Below are 17,420 nucleotides of genomic sequence, written 5' to 3'. Positions count from 1 at the left end.
TGCTAAAGAATATAGAGAAATGAAGTGACAGGGTGTATTCAATGAATAACATTTCTAGAGATGAAACAGAGATAACAATTGCACTGACAGTCCCTTTTTTCTCAACTGCTGCTTTTTGCTGTTTGTGTATATTGACGGTGGGTTCTTTTTTTTCACAGTACACCTACCATCACTTTAACACTTTACATGTCCTTTGCCTTCATTTTAACACTGAACCTACCCGCTGAAAATGAAAAGTTAATTTACTTTAAGACTTAACCCTTAAAGTATATCTAAACACAAGAACAAAAGTAATTTATTACAGCTTACCAATCCTTATATATGGTGGCTGCATTTGTTTTTTGTTTTTTTTTCTTCATTTTACCTGGTGACCCTGATAGCAGCACACGTCCTGTCCTAGGGTGACAACACTCACTCGCAGGACTATATTTATGAAGAAGCATGGTCACTCTAAGACAGGATGTTTGGTAATGCTACAGAACACTTCCCCCTTTCCTCATCTCCATATCACCGAAGAAAGGTGTTCTGTGGTTCATAGACAGAACTGGTAAGGACTGATAAAATGTTTTGAGATAACATTTCAGGTTGCATTCGATTTATGGCTGGGTTTAACTGTTTTTTTTTTTTGCCCTTATTGAACAAATATAACAACATCCTGTCAATGTATGTTAAAAAAAAATATAAAGGAAGCAAAAAGAAGTTTTTTTTGTTAAGGTTTACATACATTTTACCTAAATAAGAGCTGAAGAGAGACCCGAGAAGAAGAAGGAAGTATAGCTTGTTTGTTATTTTTTACCCAAAAAAAACAAGACTTTACAATCACTTTAATGAATCAGAAAATTAGAAAATGAAAACTTAACCAAATCTAAAAAAAGAATTATGGGGAAAAAAACATTCGATCAAAGACCACTGATCACTTGGTTCTTAGTCTTCAGTGAGCAGAGAGCAAGTGACTGTCAGTCACTGGCTTTTTACTGTGCTCCTACAGCGCTCATTGGAGCACCATGCTGTGGAGGAGCGGGAGCAGCTAGCTGCTGGTGTTCTGCTGAAAACTCAAACTCGCCAAAAGTTTCAACCACATCCCTTGTGGTGACGCTCCAGCAGCAATAATTGGAGATTTTGACAAGTTGCCTGTTTTCACAGAACAGCAGCAGTGTATACAGTATGGTACAGAACAACTTGGCTTTTTTGAAAGAACACCGGGTAAGGAGGAAAAAGTTGTCACCATCATATTGTTGGTTAATATCGGGCGAACTAAAAAGGTCCACCCATTATATGGTGTACTGTAATGTATACGCTGCCGCTGTACTGTGAAATCAGTCAACTCATCAAAATCTCCAATTATTGGTGCTGCAGAGTTAGCGGAAGTGACAAGGCTGAAGATTTTGCCACATTGGAACTTTCGTCAGAACCCTGGTCCAGGCATCTGGGTGGATCCTGAAGTTAACCCCCTCCCACCCGGCCACTGCACATATACGGCCAGGTGGGAGCATCCTCCTTCTGAGGGGACGTTCAGGAACGTCCCTCAGAAGAAGAGGGATCACGCGCGTGCGTGCCTTTGCCTGTGTCATGCCCCCGGACACAACGTATCTCCAATCTGCAGCAGGGCTCTGTGATTGGCCCTCCTGATCACATGATGGCTGTGTCAAATCAGAACCGTCATGTGACTCCTCACACGGAAGGTGTCAGTGAGGAGAAGAGAGCAGAAGAGAAGAGAGCAGATCGCTGCAGCCAGCCGGTGATCAGTGAGTATGAGCTGTTTTTTTACAGCTTTTTACACACTGATCACTGGCACAGTGTCCTCACACATGTAAACACACAATGTCCCCAATATCCCTACACAGTAAAAACACCTGTCCCCACATATGTAACACTAAAATTATATGTCCCAATGATCATCTGCACACATATCACCGTGATCATCTGCGCACATCTGTACATGGTCATCTGCATACATACGTCCGTGATCACACAAACCAATCATTATACACTTAACAGGATTTTTTTTTACCAAAAACCTGTAGCAGAATACATTTTGACTTAAATTTATAACAAAATTAGATTTTTCACTTATATCACAAAAAAATAAAAAATTGATTTGTGAATAATTACCACCAAAAGAAAGCTCTATTTGTTTGAAAAAAATGCTAAAAATTTTATTTGGGTACAGTGTTGCATGACCGCGCAATTCTTATTAAAAGTGCAAGAGCGCTGAAAGCTGAAAATTGGCCTGGGAAGGCAAGGGGCGAAAGTGCCCAGTATTGAAGTGGTTAAAGTAGGTATCCCTCCAGAGCCTGGACCAGCTCAGTGACGTCAGTTTAATTGTATAGCATTAGTCAAAAAAAAAAATCAAGAAATAACAGTGAAAATGATACTTTCTACAAATATATGCACTGAATGCAGGTACCTTTATTTGATCTTTAATCTCCTATAAATATTGTATAGCATTTAACTGCATAAACCAATACAGTGTTATGGTAATGTGCATAGCTTAGTTACAGGGCCGGACTAAGAACTCATGGGGCCCCCGGGCAATAGGAGATTATGGGGCCCCCAAGCAATCAGAGATTATGGGGCCACACAGTATACAAAAACACACACACACACAGTATACAATCACACAGTATACACATACATGTACACACAGTATACACAGACATGTTTCTATTGGCTGAGAAGGTACTGGAAAGGTGGTGCAGCTATAATCTCAGGATTTTTACATGAAAAGGATGTCGGTAAGGGACATTTCAGAGACAGATGTAAAAAAAACACAGATTTTTACAGACTGTCCTTGGTTTTACTGAGGCTGGCAACCCTGATGGGGCCCCCTAGTGGCCCGGGGCCCTCGGGCAGTGCCCGAGTGGCTGAATGGTCAGTCCGTTCCTGCTTAGTTACTCATAGTGACAAATCAGGTTTCAGTTCACATTAAAGATAACATCCTGACTGGTTGCCTAGAAGCTCAAAGAGTGTTTTGAGTGAGGTAAGACTATTTCTGTCTACTTCTTTTCAATGTATACATTGCAGGAGATAAAGGGACCTGTAAATGAGTGAGCAAGCTGGATTACCTTTTTCTGTGGACAGTAAAAAACTAGCACCAGTGTTTTTGAAGGGGGGTCTCATGCAACCTGGTTTCACAACAATGTTATGAGCAATCAGTTTTCATGTAGGGAATTAAATTACCATCACTAGCACTAGTCATTGGTCATCTATAAGCCATAGAACTTGAGATTGGGAAATGTAGTTTGCTTTTTGGATGTATCCAGCTTGCATTTGAGATCAGTTTGAGATGCTTGAGAGAGCCTTCCGATCTGCTTCTAAACCTCATCAAACCTTTGAGTGTCTCTATTACTGGTAAGATGCTAAAAAAGTTATCAAAGAGATGAATGAGGCCACTCTCAAAGTATATCTCAGTTTCTAGAGATAGCCACATGCATCTCTATGGTAGAAGCTAGTACATGCATGGAGTACAGGGTAGAGATATGTAGTGGGGATTAAAACAAAGCTTATTTCTCCTTGCAAAGAATAGCAAATCACGTGCAAATAAAAAAAAAAAAAAAAATTATTTTTACTTTCATGTGATTGAATGATAGATGTCAGCAGTGCTTCACCTCATTCACTAAGCTAAAGGAGGTTTCTTTATTTGCCTTTAGTAAATCAACCCCATTGCATAAATGTTACAAGAAAAACAAGTGGCAATAGACAGGGCAAATTTGCCTAAAGCCAGGTACGCATCATTTTTTTTTCCGATCAACCCCATGGATTACACAAAAAAAAAGCTGACAGCTCCGGTCAGTCAGAGCCGCTGTACTAACTATGCAAGGTTAGTTCAGCAATTCACCCCCCCCCAATGAGCTATTGTGTTCTGACAGGGACACCCCCCATCCCGCCAGCTATAAGGAGGGAGAAGGGAGCACACACAAGTCTGATGAGCTGCCGCCTTTCTTTTGCTAGCACACACAACCCACCCCCCTCGATGCCTGCTATAGAGAAGAAGAAGGGAGGGAGCTTACAAGTCTGAGCCACAATGCCGCCTTTCACTAGCAGGCCCCTCCCCCCTCAGGTGATCAAGGCCAGCACTCGCTCCACAACAATCTTTCACTCCTGAGGCGGAGCCTGCTGGCTGCTGCTACTAGGTTAGCTTTGATTGGCCGGGACTCTGGCAGGGGGTGTAATCAGTTTGCCAGCCGTGAACAACCCAGTAGTGATGGGAAGTCCGGATCTTTTAAGTGAATCGGTTCATTTCGAACTACTCACTGAAATGAACCGATTCAATGAATCGATTCTTCGGTTCACTTGCCTAGTCTACTGACAAGCAAGTGAACCGAAGCTCTGACTCAACCTTAAATGATTAGAATCAAAAGAATGATTCTTCTCAGAAGGCTGGCAGGTCCTGGGGAGGTTTACTTGCATTTAGTTCCTTGCTACAAGCACAAGCACAATCCTATTATTCTGTCAGACCACAATTTGTCAGATCAGCCAGCGTCATCAATTTTGGTGACACACATAAAGCTGTGAAAATGAAAAGCTGATTTTTGTGCATGTGATGGGCCAACTACACAGTTAACATTGCTAGACATCAGATTTTTCCGTTCTCTTTACAGTGCATGCACAGGAAAAATGATTGTATTTTACTTCCGCGTGCAGGCGAAGTATCTACGGTAGTAAAATCCAATCGTTAGGCTCCTATCACACTTGTGCGACTTGAAAGTCATGCAGTTTTTGCCACAATTTTTACCGTGACTTTGATGCGATTTTGATGTGACTTGAAGGAATACTTATGTAATCTTGAGGTCTCTGCCTCAAGTCACATCAAAATCGGACCAACGTAGTGCAGTAACTACTTTGAAGTCGCTGTGATTGGAAGACCCACAGATATGAATGGTACTCATTGGAAATCTTGGGGTACAACTTGTCATGCGACTTTGTAGTCCCAAGTTGCATGATAAGTCACACAAGTGTAAAAGGAGCCTCATTATGCACTGTAAAGACTATGGACAAATCTGATGGCTAGCAATCTTACCTGTGAAGTTGGCCCATCAGAATGCAGGAAATACACACAAAAACATGCTTTTCGTTTATACAACTGTTTGTGCATCACCGTAAGCAGCAATATTGGCTGCTCCTATAGATTGCTTGATCTGACAGAACACCTGCTACCCAGGTTACTGAGCACAATCCTATACTCATATAATCATATACCAGACCCCATATGCAATAAAGAGAACCTGTCACTTCAACAAACTATCACATAGGGGCTTGTTAAGTGAAAAAAATTAATAAAATAAAAACTAAAACCATCCCCACCAACCCTGATATCTGCATGTGAATAAATGTGCGTAGGGCATGCACGTGTACATAAACGATGATTGCTTCACACGTTAGGTGTCACCACAAACGCTAGAGTGACTGCAATAATTCTAGAAATATAATTCATGGTTAATGAATGTACTGTACAGGCTTTTAAATTGTCACCCATTGAGAATTTAACACTTTCCTTCCTTTTTGGTCAGTATGATCAGAGTTATAATCAATTGGATCATAGGGAAATGTGTTATAACTACTGGTGGTGACTCATGGTTCTTTCAGTGTACTGTGTTCTAAAAACGGATATGATTCTTTAACTCGGTAACTTGTATGATTCTTTAACTCGGTAAGTTGTACAATTCTTTAACTCGGTAACTTGTACGATTCTTTAACTCGGTGTACTGTGTACTCCTGGCTCTTGTTTTAAAGCGGGGTTCCACCCTAAAGTGGAACTTCCGCTGATCGGAACCCCCCCCCCCCCTCTGGTGTCACAATTGGCACCTTTCAGGGGGGAGGGGGGTGCAGATACCTGTCAAAGACAGGTATTTACACCCACTTCCGGGCATAGACTCCCGTGGCAGTCTACGCCATTTCCTGTCCTGCCGCGCTGTCTGCTGGGACACACACGGGTCTCAGAGACAGCGTGGACAATTCCTATTGCGCTGCGCGACTCGTGCACGCGCAGTAGGGAACCGGGAAGTGAAGCCGATTCGCTTCACTTCCTGATTCCCTCACCTAGAATGGTGGCGGCAGCAGCCAAGGGCCGAGCGATCGATCGGCTGCCGGCATCGCTGGACCCTGGGACAGGTGAGTGTCCATTTATTAAAAGTCAGCAGCTGCAGTATTTGTAGCTGCTGGCTTTTAATATTTTTTTCCGCAGTACAGTCCCTCTTTAAGTTTGTATCCAGTTCCTGAGTGTCACTGTGCTTTGAGTCAGCTGATTGGTTGCAGGGAGGGGTGGAGCTCTCTCACTCTAGGATCATATTACCACTGCCAGCTCTGCTGCTCTGCTATGTACTGAGTGCAGAGTGAACTGTTTCAAACGAATCAGTTCACTGAAAAGAATCGATTCAAAAGAACGATTCGTTCATGAACTGGACATCACTACAACCCAGCTCTGTTAGGTGCATGCAGATAGGAAGATAGAGAGCGGCATGGGAGGGTAAGTCACAAAAGGTTGGTGTGCTGCTGTGCTCCCTGTGCTGTATATTTCAACTTTATTTTAATCTATTATTTTAATCTCCTTCTCCTTAGATGGGACACCTGAGCCTGACAAGCTGACATGATTGAGTTGTGGAGACTGGAGGGATGGCTGATGCTGGGTGGGAGATGAAGATGATGGATTGCATAGTGTAAATGGATGAGGATGACTCTGGGTGGAGATGAGAGTTACAATGTGGAGAGTCTCTTCACTTTGTAACTCTCATCCCCATCCAGAGTCACCCTCATCCATTTTCCACAATGCAAGTCCATCATCTTCATCTCCCACCCAGCATCAGCCATCCCTCCAGTCTCCACAATGTATCCACATCCACGCCCGGCATCATCCATCCATCCATCCCTCCAGTCTCCACATCCCCGGCCAGCATCATCCATCCATCCATCCCTCCAGTCTCCACAATGTATCCACATCCACGCCCAGCATCATCCATCCATCCATCCCTCCAGTCTCCACATTCACGGCCAGCATCATCCATTCATCCATCCCTCCAGTTTCCACAATGTATCCACGTCCAGCATCATCCATCCATCCATCCTTCCAGTATCCACATCCATGCCCAGTATCATCCATCCATCCCTCCAGTCTCCACATCCATGCCCAGCATCATTCATCCATCCATCCCTCCAGCATCCACATTCACGACCAGCACCATCCATCCATCCATCCCTCCAGTCTCCACAATGTATCCACATCCACGCCAGCATCATCCATCCCTCCAGTCTCCACAATGTATCCACATTCACACCCAGCATCATCCATCTATCCATTCCTCCAGTCTCCACAATGTGGGTGGATTCGGTGGGACAGCCAGTGGTCAGGCCCCGGGGGACCCAGGCCTAAAGCTGTGTAAAAATTCCTGATGGCTGCCCGGTCCACAGGGATCCCACAGGTATAGAAAACGCATAAACACATTATTGAAGCTGGGCCAATATACCCATGCTAATCAAACCATATCTGGACTTCAGCTTTAAAGAAAAAAAAAGGAAAAATAAAGAAAACTATCCGCATCTGCTGAATATTAGCAGCAGATAGTAAAACATCCAGAGATCTCTGGTGGCTAAAAATCAACCTAATCCAGGTTAGATCTACATTTTGTGGGTTGATTCACTCATCTCTATTGCTGAGTGGTTTATGCTGAAAAATGTTCAGATATCGTATCTTTAATTATTTGATATGTTCAGCCAACCAGTTACTGGGAATCTCTGACTTGTTTCTGCAACATGCAGAGTATATTTTCTCCTTTACAATAATTGGGGCTATTTGTGAAAGATTATTTCCCCAAGCTGCCTCTGTAACTATACAGTACATCACAACTTGATAGTATACTAGCTCTGTATATCAACCCGTTAACAAGTGTTAATCACAGAGTGTGTCCTATGCTAGAACTCTTTCCTTATTAACATCACTGCTTGATGAACATTATTGTGCTGTGTTATAAATATCCTGAAGAATTGGATACCATTTGTAAATTCTATACTTCTTCCTGTCGGAAAAATGATGATCGGTTGTAAATGCTATCAAGGCTTTTCTTCTTCAGTAAAGGGTACAGATCTGCAACAAATAATACCCATGGAGCTTTGCTCTGTGTGCTATTTCATAAGTACTGTACTTAATTGCATTTCTGTCATTATTAATGGACGTTTACAGGAACATTGTGTTCATGGTGCTTTTCAATAATGTTTCACGTTGAGTCAGTTCAAGAACAGCAACATTTCCACCTTTAGACTTTTCAGAGATGTTGAATGGGCTAATTAATAAAGAATATCTTGCGTTTGATATGAATAGATAGTATGAACTTATTTTAATCTAAACCAAAAGGGCTCACAAAGATTAATTGACACTGTAGTAAACAGCAGAAATATTGCTTAAAGTGTTCCTAAACCCAGGACCCTGCATTCACTATATCTGGTCTCCCACAGTATACAGAACATTGAAATGCACTTATTTTAGTAAATAATAAACTGCTAAATACCTTGTCTCATCATCCGTATATAGCAGTCTTGTGACTTATATCAGTTCCTGGTAAAGCTTGTAGAAGAAGATTTCATACTGCACTGAGCTTACCTATTAGGATACAGGACCCCTGGCTCTCTGTCTGGACAGTGCTGATTGGCCCTGTGCTGATCACATGCACCCTCCCAAGAAAAAAAAAAAACTTTGTAGCAATATACACCAAACTGATACAGAAATGGAGGGGGGGGGGGATAAGGTACTTGTGTGCTACTCGAAGTGTTGAATAAATATAATTAAAAGGGTAATAAATATGTATATAGCTGTTGGACTCCTATAGTGTCACCAGCACCAGTAACATTTTAACAACAATTAATTGTAGCAGTGCTATATGTATATACTCATAAAACTCAAATATTAAGGTGCGATCTTTATAAGATCAAAGAAAAAAAAATAAAAAAATTCAATCAAAGTGCAAATGCAGTAATAGATTCAATCAAAGTGTAAATGCAATGATATATAATGTGAAGTTAAAAAAAAAAACAGTAGTAGTCCAATTGATTCAGTGCAGAAAAAACTGTATGAATACAGAAAAATAATCTCTTCAACTGTGCAAAATAGTGCAAAATAGTACAAAATAGTGCAAAAGGGAAGGGAGGAAAACTTACAGGACAGACTGCGTGATTAGACCCATTGGGGTCTCTAATGGAGGTGAGAGGCTAGAGCACACTAGGTGTGGATTTTGAAAGTGGTCTGCAAGTTTTCATCACATTTATTTTTCCTCTGTGCTTGGACAATTTTTTTCTTACTTCCCCTTCCCTTTCGCACTATTTTCAATGGACGAGAATTTAGTCACTTCCGGTTTCAGTTTGTTGTTTACAAGCCGCTACCACCTTGTAAAGCAGAAAATCAAACCGATCTCGGGTTCACAAGCTGAAGTCTTACAAGCACCAGATCTCTCCATAAAGAGGACCTGTCATGGCCCATGCTATCACTAAGGATGTTGTTCATCCGTTCCAATAGTAATAAGGTTTAATTAGAAAAAAAAAAGTGTAAAAAAAACTTTACCCCCTGCACACTCCATGCATTACCCCCTACAGTAATAGTTTTCAGATCTTAAGGGGACTTCCCACCTTTCTGAGCTCTTTGTGGCAGTTGCTGCAGATCAGTTAGTCCCCACTGTTGCCCAGGCTCTTCATGCTGTTCATGGTGTCCTTCTCCCCAGCCAATGCTCTTGTTGTTTGCTGGTCATCTGGGGGAGAGCAGCCTGCAAGCTATGAACTGTGAGCCACCCCGAGAGCACAGACTGGCCACAGGAGAGAAAGGCCAGGTGACAAGCACTCCAGGGTGGGGCTGACTCACACAGCAACACCCCTGGGAGGGGCGGGGTGGTGAGTGTGACAGTTGGAGAAGTTTAGATAACTCGACTGGGTCTAAGGTATATTTACCTTCTCCACTGGTCATACCCACCACCCCGCCCCTTACACACCCACTACTACTATAAATTTCCCGCTGGCTCCTCCCCAATTCCAAACTCATATTGCATTTAGCTGCTTTTTTTCTGTGAGTTTTCTAGATATTTCCTGTTTCATCATTTCCTTTTTACAAAGAATACACGGACATCCTTATTAGCGGACACAAACACAACACAGCTTACAAAATTCCTGCTAAATCTTTAGGATAAAACTGTATTGCGTTAATAAATAAGCTCTTATGTAAATGAGGTTTTGGGGTTCATTCACATGTGCACTGCAGCCTGAACAGCATGAACCAGATTTTTTTTTTTTTTTTTTTAAAGAGAATTTATTGAGGTTTATTGCAATACAGGGGAAAAAACTGTAAGTACAAGCAAGCACATCTCTTCCGAGTTTGTTCAGATAACAAGCACTTGGTAATACAACATAGCAAAATGTAGGTAATAAGAGGATAAACATCAGAATCAACACCAACTCAAACAATTTTGCAATATTATTCACACGCTACTACGATTTGTGCTGTTCAGACCCATTGTAAATCGAATGTCTAGGAACCTAGGCTCTATTCCCAAGGCTTTGGTCAGAGAGGTTACTAGGATTGATTCACACACCAATATAGTTCTAAAGTGGAGTCGGGGAGTTTACAAACAAACACACTCCCAGACACAACAAAGATATCCCCAGGGCACTGTGCATCTGGCAAAATGGGGATTGCGGCATCCGTGTCAATCAGAGGGCTTATAATCTTGTTCAATCAAGGTTAGTGTGAGCCTAGTCCTTAATTGCTAAGTAATTCTTCGTGGAGTTTAGGGTCTAATGGAAAGTAAAGACTGGTGAGGATTGTAAAAGTTTGTAATGAAGAAGTCATATGCTCAGAAGAGGGGAATCTGGAGTGGGGGTGTGGGGAAGGGGAAGGTAGGAGAGAGGGTAGCTGGGGGACCTAGAGAGAGTTAGAGGGAATTAGCACAAGTAGGAGAAATGAAGTTAAAACAGAAGGGTTTTGTGGGTTTGCCCCCCGGGATTATTGCAAGTAGCCATTCGGATTGTGAAGGGGGAGTTTTAAGCCTAACTATCACAGGAAGGGTAGGACATCTTTTATGTCTATTAAGCTGGCAGGGTTCAGGGACGACCATGCAAAAGATTAGAATAAGTAGGGGTGGTCTTGAAGTGAATCCAACAGGCCCATTTCGAACTAAATTTCGAAGGCGTGTCATGAGCAGTGTGTATCAGCTCTTCCATTTTTGCCGAATGATTGATCTTGCTGAACCATTCTGCAACTGTGGGTGTGCGGCTGGATTTCCAGTTGGTTGGGATACATTGTTTTGCTGCGTTTAGCATAAACATGGCTAAGGATTTATGGTAGGTGTTATGGGATCCTGGAAAGAGATGCAGTAGACACTGCGCTGGAGTAGGGTCAATCGTATATGTCGTAACCTGTGTAGTGATTTTGCAGACTTCTAACCAGAAAGGGACCAGCAAGGGACAGGACCACCAAATGTGAAGGAATGTTCCTGTATCCGAGAGACATCTCCAGCACCTGTCCTGTGCATTCGGGAATAATTTGCTTAGTTTCACTGGAGTATGATACCACCTGGTTTGTACCTTATAATTGTTCTCTTGCGAACTAACATTTAACGTGCCTTTATGCGTGGTTAGGAAGATATTACTCCATTGTTCGTCTGTCAGGGAAACATTCAAATCCTCTTCCCAGCGATTATAAGCAACGTAGTCCCTCGGACTGAGATGGTCAAAGATAAGTGCGTGTGTATAGGCTATCAGGTGTCGTTGTGGGGAGTGTTGGGAACATAGTGTTTCAAAGGGCGTTAGAGCACGGGAGCAATCCTGATTTTTGTTTAACGAATGGAGGAAGTGGGAAATTTGTATGTATGGCCAAGGAGGGATAGGGGGCATCTCTAGTGTTTCTGCAATGTCTGCTGCAGATAGTAACTCGCCTCTGGAGAAGAAGTTACCTGCTCTGGCTTGGGACGTTGTCCATTCTGGACCTAGGAATTGGGTGGACAAACCTGGAGGAAAGTCCGTATTTAGTTTGAACGTCGTTAACGGGCTGGGAATAGACGAAATCTGCGTTTGTTTGCAGATGCGTTGGAAGTAATGCAGAGTCGGACCAATTAATGGATGGCTCTTTATGGACACTGAAAGACTTTTCGGGTTGAACCACGGAATGGAGCCCAGGGGGGCAAGTGAAAAGGACGATTCTAGGGAGACCCAATCTTTAGAGGTTGCGTGTAAGTTCCAGTCGGCAATTCGGGACAGGTGGACGGCATAACAGTAGTTGTTTATGTCGGGTAGGCCTATGCCACCCAAAGATTTTGGGCGAGTAAGGAATTTGAAGCTAATCCTGGGTCTTTGGCCGTTCCATAAAAACTTGGAGCAGATGGAATTGTATGTCTTGAAAAATGTTGGTGGGAGTTGAATGGGAACCGCTTGTAGAATGTAGAGTAGCCTTGGCAGGGCGTTCATTTTAAGAATGGCCGCCCTGCCAAACCAGGAAAAAGACGGTTTATTCCATCTGCGAAGATCCAGGATTAACTTGTTTAATAGTGGTAGGTGGTTCTTGGAATATAGGTCCCTTAGCTTGGGGGGGATTTGGATACCAAGGTAAGTTATGTGGTCTGTTCTCCATTGAAATGGAAAGTTACTCTCACATTGTAACACTGTATCACGTGCTAGGGAGATGTTGAGTGCGTACGACTTTGAGAAATTAATCTTGAGATTGGAAACAGACTGAAAAGAATGAAATTCAGCTAAGAGATTCGGGATAGTGGTTATAGGTTCAGTTAAAAAAAGTAAAATATCGTCCGCGAAGGCGGCGTATTTAAATTCTTTATGTTGTGTACGGATCCCTTTGATGTTTTGGTTGCTTTTTAGTTGTTCCAGGAAGGGTTCAAGTGTTAAGATGAATAGGATGGGGGATAGCGGGCAACCCTGCCGTGTACCGTTGCGTATGTGAAAGGCGTCTGACAGAGTGCCATTAACTTTTACTCTAGCTATTGGATTGGAATATAAAGCCAGAATATAGTTAAGCATGTTTGGGCCCAAACCTAGAGTGTAAAGTACTGCTTCCATATATTCCCATGACACTCTGTCAAACGCCTTTTCTGCATCTAGAGACAGGAAGAAACCCTTCTGCTTCGACTGTGTAATGATATGGTGTAGATTGAGGGCCTTGAGCGTGTTGTCTCTGGCTTCGCGTCCGGGGACAAAACCTACTTGGTCAATTGAGACTAGATCTGGAATCAGAGGTAGCAGTCTGTTTGCCAAAATTTTAGAAAAGATCTTTAGATCCACATTTAATAACGAAATTGGCCTGTAATTGCCTGTATTTGTAAGATCTTTGTCTGGTTTCGGGATCACCGCAATGTGGGCTTCTAAAAGCCCCGTGGGGAGGGATCTAGTGTTAGCTGTCGAGTTGAATGCTTTGAGGAAAGGGTTTTGCAGGGTGTCTAGGAAGGTTTTATAATAGGCCGCAGTGAGGCCGTCCGGGCCCGGACTCTTAGCAGGTTTAAGTTGTTTCACGGCCTGTTTCCATTCTAAACTAGATATTGGGGCTTCCAAAGTGTCCGCAATGGTTGGGCAAATTTTCTTCAGAGATGGATTGTCAAGGAGTGAACGCAATTTTTCTGATTGCAAACGAGAGGGGAGATCGCCAGATTTATTGGGTTCAAGGTTATAGAGTGATTTGTAGTATTTTTCAAAAGCCCGTGCAATGTCTTGATTTTTCACAATGGGTTTGCCCGTAGGGGAATGGAGTAGATGAATTGTGTGTTTTGCCTTTCTCGTGTGGAGGGCCTGGGCTAAGAGGTGTCCAGTTTTATTACCGAATTCGTAGAACAGTTTCTTTGTGAGAATAAATTTTCTTTTCAGTCTGAATTCCAAGTCTTCCTTGATGAGAGAGCGTACCTCCAAAAGTTCTGAGAGTGTGTTTTGAGCTAGAGTGCGTTTATGTGTAGCCTCCAAGGATTTGAGTCTAGAGAAAAGGGTCGCTAACCTAGCGGCTTTTTCTTTTCTAATTGCGGATGCAATAGAAATAATCTTCCCCCTTACTACACTTTTGTGGGCTTCCCACTGTGTTACATGCGAAACATCAGGTGTGTCATTTTCTCGAAAATAATTCGTTAGGCAGTCCCTTATGTCCGAGGTTTTGGTCTGGTCAGATAAAATGCTGGCGTCTAGTCTCCAAACATAGTTACCGGAACGCTTGTCAGGGAACACAAGCGTTGCAGCAACCGGATGGTGGTCAGAGCAGGTCATGGGCTCTATTGTGGCCGAATATAAGTAGTCAAGGGACTGTTGTTGAACAAAGATGTAGTCAATGCGTGAGTATTTATTATGCGGTGCAGAAAAAAATGTGTAGTCTTTATCCTGGGGGAACAAAGTCCTCCAAGTGTCATGGAGCAGGAGATTGTGGAGAGATTTTCTGATCTGTTTGATGGCTCTGTAGGGAAGATGAGATGAACCCGAGGAGGTATCCAAGATCGGTTCCAAGGGTACGTTCAGGTCTCCTCCAAAAATCAAAAGACCTTCTTGGAAGGAAGATAAGCGATTGATTGTTTCCCGAAAGAAGGTCACTTGAGATGCATTCGGGCTATATATATTTGCTAGAGTCATAGATCTACCATTGATGGTCCCTTTCAGGAAGAGAAATCTACCTTCTATGTCAACAAGCGTGTCTGAGATCTGGATGGTAATAAAAGAATAAAATTGAGACCCCTTTAGTCTTGGATGTGGGGGATGAGGCGTGGAAACTATGGGGGTATGCTTGGTTTTGAAATTTGGGAATGGAATTTTGTCGAAAGTGAGTTTCTTGGAGGAAAATTACATCAGCTTTCATAGATTTCATGTTAGTCAATACTTGGGATCGTTTTTCCGGGGAATTTAGTCCTTTTGCATTTAGTGAAATTATCTTAAGAGAGGTAAACTTACTAGGGGAATACGATGAAGGCATGGTGATCAGAATGGTCAAATCACTGATAAAGGGAACTAGGTGCAGGAATATAAGTAGGTTGAAGGAGTCCCGGGGGGCAAAGAAAATGAAAGAGAGGAGAAAGATTTGGAGGGGGAAGGGAAGAGGGGGAAAAGAGGAACAGAAAGGAAGCGTCTATGAGACGAGCGTCGTAGAATGGGCGGGGGATGTGGGTGAAACCGGTTACGGGGGCGAACCTGTCGTCCCTAGAATTCCTTGAATTAGTAACCGGGATAGTCGACCGTAACTACCTGCGTCGATCGCGTGGAGGTGGTGTGCAAAGTATCAAGATGTATTCGCTCTGGTGTCCAGTATTGGCCATAAGGCGGAATGGTTCGGCTTTTGCCGAATAAGTGACAGGAGGTACGTGGATAAATGATTCCCGAGCGACACCAGGACATATGTGGCTAGGATAACATGCTGTCGGGGAAGGAATAGATATGTTAAGTAAGTTAGGTAGCATAAAGGTCAGGTCAGAGAATGTAAAGAGGAGTTTAGTAGGGTTGACGTCTACACGGTCTACTAGCAGCTGTCAGAGGAAGACTGCAGAAGCATTGAAAAAGCCCATAACTGAGTAAGGGGAGAGAAAAAGAACAAAAGGGGCCTTATACAATGAAAACATGAAAATAAAATTTAAGAAGTTTAAAATAGTGAGACTTTAGACTGTGTACCAGGTCATAACAAAGGGTGGAAAAAATCAATAAACTGTGACCTCACAGGTCCTAACAATTCCCATAAACACATAAGAGAGGGTAGTAACAATCCAAAAATGTGCCTCCCTTCAAGTAATTCAGAGAAACTGGTAAAGAGTAGCAATACAATAACAAGTTCAAATCCTTTCCCCCCCCCGCCTGCTGCATACGATAAACCCTGAAAATAATACGTACTAGGAGGAAGAGGGAAGCTTCTCATTAGTTTTCTATCCCCCGTGACATGAACCCATGATAATGCTAACATAACCCTACCCCCCTGCACCCATTTTTATGAGTGCACATCATAGTATTTGGATAGTGGTGAGTGAAATATGATCCTGATGCCCCGCTTGCTATAGAGGCGGATCTAGATTTGAAACTAAGAACTAGGTTCCTTTTGCAAGAAGCTTCCCTCTTATTAAGCCTGAAGCATTTAGGTATATAAAAATGTAATACAGACCGGGTGGCAAAATGTAGATCACATGGTAAACAAAACAACAAAAAGAAAAAAAAAAAAAAAAAGGGGGGGAAAACCCCCCCCCTTTGTTTCGCAAACCTGTCATCAAAAATGATGTAGTCATGGCAACAATGTTAGAGAAAGTTCACCTTCATTCAAAAATGCAGTGAGAGAATCGTAGTCAATCGTTTCTTTTACCCCTCGTGGGGGATCGTAGGGGAGAATCGATCGTCTAAAGGATTTCCTAGGAAGGTCCAGAGAAATTCAAACAATGAAGTATCATACCTGGAACCGACGAACGCTCCCTAGATCTTCGGGCATCCGACCCTGTTAGGTTTCGCATGAACGATCGCTTACATCGACTGTAAAGTTCTGCCGAGCTTTCGTGATGTGGGCAGCCTTTTCCGAACGCGAGGATCCGAACTGTACCTCGAATAGGTAGAGAACTCTGCGTTCGTTTTTAAGGGGTTCGTCTTTCAAGTGCAGGAAGAGGGGGGAATGGGGGGAGGGGATTGGGGGGGGTAGAGTAGATGATCCATGCGGAACAAACTTCGTATTGCTGCTCGAAGGTACTAGGAATCATGAACGGGAGTCTGAATCAGAGAAAGGTGCATAGGAAAGGAGGCCATATGAAGAACAAAACGAGGGCGGACTGTGAGGACAGCAACAAAACAACGTCAGAGTTTGTGTATACGTACGGTTAGAACGATCAGTTGATCCGAGCTCTGCGGTGTGCTGGAGATGCTGAGGGACTGCCGTTCCTAGGTACATCTCTCTCTCTCGGGTGTAATTGCTGGAAAGGGGGAGCAGGGACTGGTCGGCGGCGTCTTCCCAGGCTGAAATTCCCTGCTTCTTCTATGCCTTCCATAGACGCAGATCTGACTGGTGTCGGTAGTCTGAAGTCGCTATACCAGTCAGGTAAACTTACCACTGGTATATCAATGGTGGCGCAGAAGTGATCGATGTCTTCCGGTACCCTTAAGTTCGCCGTACGACCTTGGTGATTTACCGACAGGCAAAAAGGAAATTTCCACCTATACTGTATCGCTCTGTCTCGTAAGACATCCAGCAGTGGTCTAAGTTCTCTTCTATGTTGCAGCGTAATGTTTGAAAGGTCTTGGAAAATCTTGATCTGGGCTCCTTCAAATATTACTTGATTTCTGGTCCGGGCCTTGCGGAGGATCTCCTCTTTTAGTGGGAATTCCACGAGGCAGCACACTATATCACGTGGGGGATCTGCATCTCTGTTCCTAGGCCGCAGGGCTCTGTGCAGCCTCTCAAAGCTAATTGGAGTGTCTGCAGGTCTTTCCAAAATGTCATTAAAGATTGTAGTCAC

General features: G+C 43.1%; 1 protein-coding gene across 1 annotated transcript in view; it reads right to left on the bottom strand.

The window, feature by feature from the left end:
- RXFP1 (relaxin family peptide receptor 1) overlaps window positions 1–17,420 on the bottom strand; it is a 523,212-nt gene that overhangs the window by 208,212 nt on the left and 297,580 nt on the right. The window lies entirely within an intron of this gene.

Source organism: Lithobates pipiens, unplaced genomic scaffold, assembly GCF_037356315.1.
Source record: "Lithobates pipiens isolate NorthernLeopardFrog02 unplaced genomic scaffold, aLitPip1_a1.2 Scaffold_13, whole genome shotgun sequence".
Classification (NCBI taxonomy): Eukaryota; Metazoa; Chordata; class Amphibia; order Anura; family Ranidae; genus Lithobates; species Lithobates pipiens.
The sequence above is the reverse complement of the archived record's forward strand: the minus strand, read 5'-3'. Positions and strand labels throughout refer to the sequence as shown.